The sequence below is a fragment of the Staurois parvus genome, unplaced genomic scaffold, assembly GCF_062004578.1.
Source record: "Staurois parvus isolate SC_StPar_1 unplaced genomic scaffold, SC_StPar_1.0 ptg000081l, whole genome shotgun sequence".
NCBI lineage: Eukaryota > Metazoa > Chordata > Amphibia > Anura > Ranidae > Staurois > Staurois parvus.
The window spans coordinates 17156272-17169322 of record NW_028317877.1 but is presented as its reverse complement, the minus strand read 5'-3'; the positions used below and the strand labels follow the sequence as shown (position 1 = coordinate 17169322).

Here is a 13051-nt window from a genome sequence, read left to right as displayed (position 1 = left end):
TTATTAGTATTAGTCCTTTTTGGCAGCTTTATACAGCTTGATTTCTGGGTTCTGTGGTGTGATAACTCTGACACAGAAATTTAATGCAGTGAGTCATGTAATAATAGCTGGTACGAATACACTATATTGCCAAAAGTATTCGGACGCCCCTTCAAATTATTGGATTCAGGTGTTCCAATCACCTCCATGGCCACAGATGTATACAATCAAGCACCTAGTCATGAATTCAAGCGTGGTACTGTGATAGGTTGCCACCTGTGCAATAAGTCCATCCTTGAATTTCCTTGCTACAAAATATTCCACGGTCAACTGTTAGTGGTATTATAACAAAGTGGAAGCAACTGGGAACAATAGTAACTCAGCCACAAAGTGGTGGGCCACAAAAAATGACATAGCAGGGTCAGTGCATGCTGAAGCACACAGTGCACAGAAGTCACCAAGGGGTTTATTTACTAAAGCTGGAGAGTGCAAAATCAGACTCACTTCTGCATAGAAACCAATCAGCTTCCAGGTTTCATTGCCAAAGCTTCATTGAACAAGCTGAGGTTAGAAGCTGATTGGTTTCTATGCAGAAGGGAGTCTGATTTTGGACTCTCCAGCTTTAGTAAATAAACCCCCAACTGTCTGCAGAGTCAATAGCTAAAGATCTCCAAACTTCATGTGCCCTTCAGATTAGCACAACAGTGAGTAGACAGCTTCATGTAATGGGTTTCCATGGCCGGGCAGCTGCATCCAAGCCTTACATCACCAAGTGCAATATAAACCATCCGATGCAGTGGTGTAAAGCGTGCCACCACTGGACTCTAGAGCAGTGGAGACGTGTTCTCTGGAGTGTCGAATCATGGTTCTCTGTCTGGCAATCCAATGGATGTGTCTGGGTTTGGCGGTTGCCAGGAGAACGGTACTTGCCTGACTGCATTGTGCCAAGTGTAAAGTTTGATGGAGGGGGACTATGGTGCGGGGTTGTTTTTCAGGGGTTGGGCTTGGCCCCTTAGTTCCAGTGAAGGGAATTCTTAAGGCATCAGCAAACCAAGACAGTTTGGACAATTTTGTGCTCCCCATTTTGTGGGAACAGTTTGGGGATGGCCCTTTCCTATTCCAACATAACTGCACACCAGTGCACACAGCAAGGTCCATAAAGACATAGTTGAGTGCGTTTGGGGTCTAGGAACTTGTCTGGCCTGCACAGAGTCCTGACCTTAACCTGATAGAACACTTTGGGATGAATTATAGAGGAGACTGCGAGCAAGGCCTTCTCGTTCGACATCAGTGCCTGACCTCACAAATGCCCTTCTGGAAGAATGGTCAATCACTCCCATAGATACATTCCTAAACCTTGTGGACAGCCTTCCCAGAAGAGTTGAAGCTGTTATAGCTGCAAAGGGTGGGCCAATTCAATATTGAACCCTACGGACCAAGACTGGGATGCCATTAAAGTTTATAGTATATGTATATTTAATGGCCTCATTAACATCCATATAAAAGCATGCCTAGTCCTGTTAACTCTGACTATACGCTTTCTAAGCTCATTGTGAGTATAGCACATTAAAGGAATTAGCTCAGGTGGGCTGTCCATAAGCTCTTAGCTGAATATAATTTATTGCAGTGACAAGAACTTCAGAGTTTGACCTCAAATGTATGGTATATGCGAGGCTGGAACAATATGTGGTAAGAGCAGGCTCCTGAGGCTGAATATGCTGAGGATATTGACTTGGAGTGGAATGGTTGCCTATATATAGTTTCTGTCTAATTTTATATTTTTTTAATGATAACCTTTCCTCCATAAAAAGGATTAGTCCATCAAGCAGCAGTTTTGCACATTCTTTTTTAATAGAAAAGCCAATCACAGCCCTGGCCTTAGGCCATGGAGTAATTGAAGCCAGCACTAAGTGTATGTCAAGAGTGGACTTCAGAAAAAAATTCCATGCATTTAGTCACTCATTATTGGTTTGCGCATTAAATAGAAATATTGAATACAAATGTTGGAAAATGTTCCCATAAGCCTGTAGAGGCAGGGTCCTCTTTTTTATTGCTTCTTGTTAATAATATGTTACATATACCACTGTATCTATTATTCTATAATATCCTTTTCATTGAATGAATAATGGACAGGGAAACAGAGGAATATCAGGACACCCCTAAAGCATCTTTGCTAAGCGATATGGGGGTGTGGAGAGAAAAGTGTGAAATGTACCTCCTGTATTCACTATATAGTATAGTTCTATATGTCTGTAAATAGTTGTGCATTTAGGTGAGTTACATATAATTGTGTATCACACATTGTATGCACAGTAAATAAACCCAACAGTGTTTAAAGTACTATTTTTTTGCTTCTGTCACCAAAAACTGTTTCTGTTTAGCTGCTGCTGCCCCCTCCCCTTTGATTTGTAAGGTTTTTGTTTGGTTTTTTTTGGAGGGGGGTCCAATTTTCTTTCTTTATAGTTTGACAATTGTATATATCTTTAAATTTCTGCTAGTAAAAAAAATAGGCATATATAAGGGGTTTGAGAGGACTTCTTTATGACACATCAAGCAGATTATAGAACAGCAGCAGTCAGCAGGTGTCTGTGAAGTGTGAAGAAGGATACACTTAGGAGACAAAGTGGTGGACTCTTATAACTAAGACCCAGCTAAGCAGCTGTTGACCTGGTTTTTGAACCCCTGAGGTAGGCAAGGACATAACCCTGTTAAAGGACAAAGTTTTTTCGGGAGATGAGCTGCAAGTTTTATATTTCTACCAAGGTTTTGTTTCTTTTCGGGCTGAAGGAAGCTGTTCTGTTTGTTTTGGAAACAATAAAGACTGCTTTACTTGTAGATTAGGTTTGCACTTTCCCCCAGTCTACAGGCTGGCTGCAGGAGCAAGAATCGCACCTGTTCCTGCAACTTCCCACAGGCAAATCTTACGTCAGCTTATGAGTCATGGTTGTTAAGGACGCTGTCACGTACCTGGTAATGGAGGCCAATGGAGAGAGGGTTTCCCTTGTGGCTAAGTTCCGGATTCCCCTGAGAGTGGGACAGCAGGAGTCAGGCCCAAAGTTGCACAGGTCGCCTGTAGGAGTTCTGGTTGGTGGTCCACTCAGAAGCACAGCTGGTGCACGGAGATAGGTGTGCAGACAGGGGGCGCCTGTACGTAGTATACAAGCCCTTCCGGGATTTAGATGTTTACTGGGTGATCGGTACAAGCCAAGGTCAAGTACCAGGTGGGAATCAGAGCAGACGTAGTCAGATGGGATAGCCAAGGTCATACACAGAGGAGCGAGAGAGAGTATCCGTAAGCCAAGCCGAGGTCAGATCAGGAGTAAAGCAGAGCAGACAGGTCCAGGAGCAAGCCGAGTCGGTAACAGGAAATCACAGGTCAAAATCACAGGATACAGGAACAGGGCATGGGGAGCTAGAGATCATCCAGCAAGTGATGAGCCTCCTTATAAAGGCCGTCTGGCACTGAACTGAGGCTGGCGTGTGCTGCGTGCTTCTGCGGCCATGCAGAGTACTGGCAGAAATGCAAGATCTTCCAGAACTTCTGCTGTGGACAGGACCCTGACAGACGCCTTGGCTAGCAGGCCTCCCTGCTCCTTAACAACCAGCTATTCTTTACAATGAATTTGAATGGATTCAAAATTTTTTATTACAATTCGATTCAAATACTTCAAATTAATTGGAAAATTTTCAAATCCAATTGAAAACAAATAAACGAAACAGCACGAATTTTGCTACCAATGCAATTAATCAAAATTAGTAACTTAATGAAATAAAACAAAAAAATTGTTTTGCCCTGCACATGTCTAGTTTGGGCCTTTTTATAACACATTTGCTGATGAAAGTACCATAGTGATTCAGCCTCTGCTCACAGCGTATTAAATATGGCAAATCTACCAACCATTTGGGTACCACACACATGAGGAGAGACAAACTGTTCATCAAAAATGTGGGTGGTAGCAGCACCTTACTTTCCATTTCTATCATTCCCCCAACTCTATAAGAATCTCCATTTGAATCTACTACAAAACCTGTGACCTCAAGTGATAGGGATGGATGTCTGACAAGGGGTTTGAGAGTTTGATAAAATTTGAAAAAAAAGTCAACCACCTTTGTCCAATTATTTTGGAATTATTTTTATGTATGCTTTATGTAAACTAGTAACAAACTTGTTAAACAAAGAAAGAAGAACTTAGGTCTTCAAAATACAAAACCCTGAACATACATGCTTGCATGTACAATAAAACAAAAAATACCTTTGGAATAGTGTGAACGTTTTTTAGTTTCAAGTATACAACTCTTTTTTGACTCAGTATTGCAGGTGTGATAACATGAGTCACAAAAATCCCTTGCAGAAATCACAAAAAGTTCAAGTATTCCCGTCATGTAATGTGGCAAAAACATATTTTGTTTCATACAGAAGGGCTGTGAGCGCAGTATACGTCCTGAAGTTAAAGGGGATCAATATGCATACAGTATATTATGCTCATAGTTTCCGTTTGCAAAGAGCAACATGCATTTCCTAGATTTTAGCCATGGGGATTGGGTTTTAATAAACCTAGTGTCGCTAAATCACTACCTTTCTATCCTGCTGAGTATTATCAGGCATCAACTGCAAATGTATCTTAAACTGCCTGTGGTGATTTTGTGTCGGTAATCTCTCTTTTTACAAAAAATCAGGAATTGGTTTGGCTAGATTAAACAGGAATTGTAAATAGTGAAAAGTATACTGTCATTCATCTTACTTGGGCACATTTTGGTTTTGCTGTGTGCAGACAAGATGGCTTGTGATTGGAGCAGAGGACACAAAAGGGATGTTGAAATGGTTAAATTTAAGCAATTTGACTATGCCATGATGAATACCTGTCTTTAGAAGGGATACAATACAGACAATCAGCAGGAAGTTGGATATACCAGCTTACAGCAAAGTTATCAATCAGAATAACCACAATGTAAAAATAAAACATGCATATAAATAACAAATTAGAAGCAATAAAAAACTACAAGTGTTCATTAACTGGGTAAGGGGAATGTATGGAAGAATAGCTAGGTTCCCTGCCAAGATCTATTGGTGAATCAGATTGAGAGAATAAAGATGAGGGTGGACGACATGGGTTTGGCTGCTCATGCATTCTTTAAAAACCCTGATTAGATTGGAAAGGTGTGTACATCGGTAAGGGTCCTGAGTAAGGATGGCTCATGGCAGGTGTAGTGTCATAACAATGATGGCTGGGCAGTGATTTAGAGCCACTAGGTTTATTAAAACCCAATCCCCAGAGCTGAAATCTAGGAAATGGGCATTGCTCTTTGCAAGCAGAAACTATGAACATAATATGCATATAGATCCCCATTAACTTCAGTACGCTTATCAGGAGGGACCTCTCTGATTACAGACAGTAACATTCTGCACAACATCACATCAGAGTCTGAGATATTCAAGAATTCATCAGCAACTTGTGAGGCGGGAGCTTGCGATTGTTTATTCATTCTTCAAGTAGGCGGTCAAAATATTCTTCAATAGGAGGCTCATGCTGAAGACGTCGTGTTTGACGGGTGGTGGAACTTGACTGGACTCTCTTATCTATATTTTCCTGTAAATTTATTGAGAATACAGATTATGCTTTTCTACAAATATGTCACTGCACCAACATCAGCTGCCATTTTTTAAGGTGATTTACAGAAGGAGATGGTGACATGACAATTGTGACATTTTGAAAGAAACATACCACAGGTGCTTGAGTAGGTGGTTGATTTTCATCAGGAGAAACTGTCTCTGCATTTTTATCTTGGTTTGATTCACGTTCCGTTCCATTGTCTGATGAAATACTTGCACGCCTTGCTATTGCAGGTATGCTTGAGACGGTTCTAGGTAAACTTTGAGGATCAAGATTCATCTATAATTTCTATACAAACCATATTTTCAGGGTTTACATTTTTTTTATTATAATCTGGTATAGAGTAAACTGCAGGATTGCCCTCTAGCAATAGCTGATGGAACATTTAAAAAAGAGGTCAGATGCCTCCAGGATAAGAGTTGATAGTTGGAATACTATGCAGAAATATTGAGTGTTGCAGATGATAGCAGCAGGCAATATTATCCATAGATGGAGCAAATAATAAGGTATTAAAAATTAGACAATATAAACAGTTTCCTGGATGCAAAAAAAATTACATAAACGTACGGTCACATCTCTGAAAATGACAAGGCCAACAGCATTTTGTAGGTGCTCCACTTCTCTCTGCAGACCTCTCTTCATGGAGTTCCTTCTTGTAGTGGTCATGCAGGGACCTCTATCTTGTAGAAATCTCCTTTCCTATTCCATTGGCAAATATTAAAGCGGAGTTCCAGTTACACTGAAAAATAAAAGTCAGCAGCTACAAAAACTGTAGTTGCTGACTTAAAACAGCCATATGACACCATAGCAAGCAATTACCCTAAGAAAATGCATTTGCTATTTTTCAGGTATCGTTGCTATGGGCAACTGATCTCATGTATACGCACTTCACACATCCATCGATTCGCTCATCAAGGTTCTCCTGTTCACTTGCAGACATATTTTCCCAGTTTGGAGTCAGAAATCGGCACACTTCCTCCCATTTTCTGCCTCTTCATGACTCTGTCAGAGTATCCTGGGCATTCAGGGTCCCATATCTCTGGTTGGTCGTGCAACAATGTTATAATGGCCTCATGAGAGATATCACGGCTGCTATCGCTCCTCTCTGCTTCTATCCTCCCTTCAAATTCCAGTGTCATTCCCAGGTATCCCTTGTGATTCTGATGTGCTTCCTGTTGATGTTCTTGCTTTTTTTGCCACTGCTATCCGCAAGTGAAATTGTGCACTGCGATTATTTACAGATAGCTGCGATAAATCGGCCCTGGATGCAGTCAAATTTATTTTTTCTAACCGCACATAACCACAAGTAACAAAACTGTTGCTAAACGCAGTGTGTGAATGGGGCCATAGGAATGCATTGTCTGAGTTTAGCAGCGGTAGATAACCTCCCCTATCCGCAGCTAAAAGCAGAAATCTAGTGACCCATGTGAAAAGGGCCTAATAGTTGCATGTGTTGTATCAATGCTCATATATGGCCTTCGTAGGTAAAAGGAGAAGCGAGGAAAATGGTATTTGGGACCAATGAAGGTCAGTTAAGAGATAATACGGGCTTTGAAAAATGCCCTTTTTATAATTCAGAAAACCTTCCCTTGAGAAGTTTCTTTAGCTGATCATATATGCAGATCAATGAAACATTTTACTTGGTTCAGCTCCAACTGTTGTCTTTCATTTATCTTGTAATAACTAAGCTTTAATGCACCAGTTGGCTTCTGGGTAGTTGAAATACATTTTAAGGACTCAAGTGTTTGATGTGTTTCAATATGTGGCATCATTTATTTAGGTGGAAATGAAAATTGCAACACTATTAAATGTTAAATAATTTTTTAAATATACGTGTACAAACATGTGTGGTAAATTGTGCCATTATTGTGAAAATAAATGCTCAATTCAACTGTAATTATTAATTTAATTTATATTTAAATACAATTTCAAAAATGTAATTAAATATAATATATAAGTATTCGCAGATGTTTGCATGTTTCCCAGTGTAGTATCTCTAAATACCTGATTTGTTACATTGCTGTACTTGAAGTCTTTTTAGTATTACTGCATGCTTTAATTTAACCTTTTTTATCTTTAAATATTGTACATAGGCAAACTGTTTTCATGTTCTTTCAGGCATTTACTTATTCCAGTGGCTTTAGAACAAGCAAAAACTGATTATCTCAGCGGTGAAGCAGATGGATTGTTGTAAATGTTTTTGTATTCAGAATCATTCTTATAGCTTCCAACCCTTTAATACTCTTTGATTAGTTTCATATTGTTTGGCTTTATAATCCTAACTGTCTTGCCACTAAAATACCAAAATAAATGTTTAAGCAAATTTTTCCAAGACTGTATGCATATGTTTGATATTTTACACTCCATCACTAGCAGAGATGCTGTTTTTCCACTATAAGGACATGCATCAATTAAAGAAAATCTGTGCTGAAATAAGACTTTAGCTTGCCACTGCTGACCTTCTTTGGAATTTAGAATTGGCTAACTATATTTGACCTGAAATCCCATTAATTCAGAACTCTGGGTTTGCATAGTTTTTCTGGGTCAGTAAAAAAACAAAGGAAAATGGTCACTATGATAAATAAAAACCTACTTTTCCTAACTAGTTCAGCAATGTAAGCCTTCACATTTTTCCCAGTACATGAAAGAAGCAACAGGATAACTCCTAAAATGCTTTTTTACTTAAATTGAATTGTAAAAGCCCCCTGTTCTGCCCCACAACCCTCCTTTTAGGATATGTTATTTATGTAGCCATACAGCTCTGAGATTTTCAGTAAAGATGTTGATTCTCTCTATCATCCATTGAGGGACACAGGATCCACTCAGAACCATGGGTTATTTGGCTATGCCTACAGGAAGAATAGACTGTAGATATACACAAAATAAAAACTGTAGGTTGCCCCAAGGAGCATTTAAACTTTCCCATACTAACCATTCCTCAGTTTAGCTCAGTTTTCCTAGGAATACAGACATTTAACCTTCTCGAGTAGCAAAACTGCAAAACACCACATAATCAGTGTTGCATCTATTTGAATTATCAAACTCATAGCACAGACCCTGTACTATCCTGGCAGGTGGATCTGTGGAGGCTATGGACCCTACCAAACTCTTCCACAACTCAAACTGTTGGTCCAACTAAGGAATCTTAAAATCAGCCTCCTAAAGTGAAACTGACCTGTATTCCTCGCCAGGCTTCCCTGTAGGCCACAATTGCTCCAGGTCTCATTCTGGGTTGCAATCTACTACCTTTTGTGCCACTCACCTTACTCAGACATTGTCACACCTGCTACTATATTTGTAAATCTTTGTATCATTGTTGTACAGTGCTCAGCATAAATGAGTACACCCCAACAGATTTGTCAGAAAACCTTTACTTTTCTTTCAGAATCAACATTTTCTGTAGGACACTATACTACAAAATACTCCCACAAATGTTGGCCATTGATTGCAAACAAGATTTCTTGATTTCCACACACAAAAATGTATTTTTACTAACAAATTAATTCAAGACCATGTTGCAATACACCCCAATAAAAGTCTAAGGAGCAAAGCTAAATTTTAAACAACAAAATTCTAATTAACAAGCATTCAACTACAGGTGAGTCTAATTATTCATTAAATAAGTGTCCAGCAGACAGTTGATTATAAAAGGGTGTCACTTAATAAAGAAAACCCCTTCCCATTTCATGCTATCAGCAATGCCATCACATGGAAGAGAAATGTCACAAGGCCTGAGAAAGAAAATAATTTATTTTCAAAAGAAAGGTAAAGGCTACAAGAAAATCAGCACAGCTTTACTTATCAGTCAGGATACTGTAGCAAAATTGATACAAACATTTAACAAAGATGGAACTGCATCCACTCACAGAGACGTCCAGGCCATCCACGGAAGTTAATACTTAGTCAGGAGCATCTTCTGATGAGAAGGGTTAAAGAAAATCGCCATGCAAGCTCACTGCAGTTAGCTAAAGAAGTAGAAAGCCAAACTGGGGTGATTGTTTCCCATGACACAATACAGCGTTGACTGCAGAGGAATGGCATGCATGGTGTCATCTACAAAGGAAGCCTCTTCTAAAGCCCATGCACAAAAAAATCCCGTCTAGTATTTGCCAGGGCCCATGCTGAAAATGAAGAAGACTACTGGGACTCTGTACTCTGGAATGATGAGCCCAAGATAAATTCTTTTGGAAATTATGGCTTCAAAACTGTATGGCGTCACAAAGGTGAGGAGTATAAAGAAAATTGCATGGTGCCTACAGTGAAACATGGTGGTGGCAGTGTCCTTCTGTGGGGCTGCATGAGTGCTGCTGGTGTCAGGGAGCTGCATTTCATTGATGTATCATGAATGCATACATGTACTGCTTTATATTGAAAGAGAAGATGTTACCAGCACTCCATGCCCTTGGTCGTCGTGCACTTTTCCAACATAACAATGATCCAAAATACACATCTAAGAACACTGTTGCATTTCTGAAGAAGAACAGTGATTCAGTGGCCAAGTACTGTATGTCTCCTTATCTGAGCATCACTCTCCATCCAGCATCCAGGCTCTAAAAAAAGGTCGTTCTTGAAGAATGGAAAAGATAGATGTTGCAATATGTCTCCAAACTGTTCATTCCATGCTTAGAAGACTTGGTGCTGTCCATACAAATCATGGAGGTCATACAAAGTACTAGATGTGGTAGTTTTTGTTGTGGAGTGTATTCATTTTTGCACCAACTAGTTTGAGTAAAACTGAAGATTTTGGAACTTAAGTTATATTATTAAACATTACTTTCATGTAACAAGCTAAACAAATAATCTATACCGCTCAATTTTGTCAAAATTTTGGAAATTGTTCTTGTGTTCATGGAGATATTGATCTTACTTTTCAAAAGGGGTGTACTCATTTATGCTGAGCACTGTAAGTAACTTTGAATTCATTTAGAAGTGCATTTTATTTCACTATAAAGGTAATATAATATTATATATAATATTAATAGTATATTTTCAACTTATTTCATGTAATATCACTTCCTGTTATGTGATACTGTGCCATCAATTTAAATGTTGTTTTCATTAAGGACCACAATACAAAGGCATAAGATATCCAAAATGGAAAAAAACTGTTTACTCAACACTGAAAACAATACACAGTTCTTTAAAACAGAGAAATATCTGTACTTTTAAGGAATACTTTTGTCATACTCTTGAGGATACAGTTCACATGTCCCAGCTTAATAACTTCATGATCAAGTAGAGCTACATACGAAAACACTTAAAAGGATGATGTCTTTGGATAGAACGCTACAGATTTCCTCAGCTGAGTGGAACTTGTCAAGACAAAAGTTGATTGTATTTACAAAAGGTTTCCAGCACACAACTTCTAAACATTAGTCATTTGTTATGGATAAAACAGGATGATACTAAATGCAACCACTTAAACTCTGTGGTGGCCCCTGTTCTGTAATTGAATAGCTGACTGTTCATACAGCAAATGTTTCCACTTGTATACCTTTGATTGATGCATTATTTAAAAGAAACTAACATATTCTCAATAGCGTGCTTAATATTGTGTCAGTTTGTAGTTATGTAACAACAGGCGTCACATCTGTAATTTCTGTTCTAACAAAAATGTCATAGCAAGCATAGAATTATAATGGGTATAAGTGACTCAGTGTCGCGCAGTGCCAAATCTTTCTTGTGATAAATTCTCATATGCTGTGCAATATCACATAAAATCATATAATAAAGTAAATTAGGTGGACATGCGTGTATCATATGCATTAATGTCAAAATGTAGAATCATGCGTAAAAAAAATATTCATTTAACTCATCACCATATATCTGAAACAATCCATACCCATAACTACAAAACATAAAAAAAAACATAAAACTAGATCTTATAATACAGTATGTTCAGTGCCAAGTGTCCATATATTTTTATGTCCAAAAATCCAACCGTGCAATCAATCAAATATGTACTACATATTGTGTTCTTCGTTTCTAAAATCTTCGTTTATATGATCACCACGTGTAGATACCCATCCACCGACAGTAATATGCTCTCACCTTTTTGATAAACCTCACAAGGTCTCATGCGCCTGCAGCTTGTGGGGTCACCTATATCACAAGAGTAATGGTTTCCTCCAGGTCACTAGGGCTTCTCAATCCATCTCCATCATCAGCAATTCTTGGTGGAATGTTTTCAATAAATTCGAAACAAAGAAGGGAATACAGTGCTTTAGTGCTTAAAACTCACCATTTATTGAAAAAAATATAATACACTCAGCTTTTTTGGTGCACAGATCCAGTGAACATGGAATTCAGGCATGTGTAGTTGAAACCAACCAACAAAATGTCATGTGACTTCATCAGAGGCCCCAGGCCTCTCTAATGCCCCAATAAAATGTCCGGTGCCCTGACAACATAGCTCAATAAAAGCCGTTGGCCAACTAATATGAATGCTAAGACGGCCAGGACCGCAACTATGGGCAGCCTTAATATTTGTATTATTGCATCCAGCTGGAACAGAATGAACATTGAACACGACCTCAGAGTTGCTTTGTCTACCATCCCGACAGATTTTGAGACACTTATCAAGAGTAAGAAGCATTCCCAGTTTTCCCATTAGTTCAAATTAATTTCATATGTTTCAGTTAACGTTTATTTTATTGGGTTTTTACCTCAACAGCACTTTCATTTTCATTAGCGCTGTGATTACTGCACTATCCATTTTGAAAGGAAGCCGTTTGTTTTACTCTTTAACCACTTCATGTCCGGACACTTTTACCCCCTTTCTGTCCAGGCCAATTTTCAGCTTTCAGTGCTATCACACTTTGAATGACAATTATTATTATACAGGATATATATAGCACCAACAGTTTGCTTAGCGCTTTACAATATAACGGGAGGAGGGGTGGACTGACAACTCATGGGGCCCCAGGGCAATAGGGGATCATGGGGCCCCTGTGTTCTTGCCCAAACTCAAAAAAGCCTATGAAAAAGGTACCAGGGGCATCTCATGGGGCCCCCTACTGACCCCGGGGCCCTCGGGCAGTGCCCGAGTTTCCAAATGGTCAGTCCGCCCCTGAACGGGAGACAATATAGCAACAATACAGTTAAATACAAGAGGGATAGGAGGGCCCTGCTCCTTGGAGCTTACAGTCTATGAGATTGCGTGGTCATGCAACACTGTACCCATATGAAATTTTTAGCATTTCTTGAGACAGATAAAACTTTATTTTGGTGCTATTTGTTCACCACTGGGATTTTTATTTTTTTTTGCTATATAAATTAAAAAGTCCAAAAATTTTGAAAAAAAGTGTTTTTCTTATAAAAGTTTGCAAATAAATAATATGCCTTCATAAATCTTAGCCAAAATGTATTTGGTTATCTTTTTAGTAAAAAGAAAAAAATAACCCAAATTAGTTTATAAACAAAAATTATAATTTTTCTAAATTTTATTTTACATTTTCATT

The 13051-nt window shown here is 38.7% G+C and overlaps 1 pseudogene; it reads right to left on the bottom strand.

Annotated features, from left to right (window-relative positions):
* Positions 1-4976: 4976 nt before the first annotated feature.
* Positions 4977-13051, bottom strand: part of LOC149469135 (uncharacterized) — a 30086-nt pseudogene continuing 22011 nt past the window's right edge.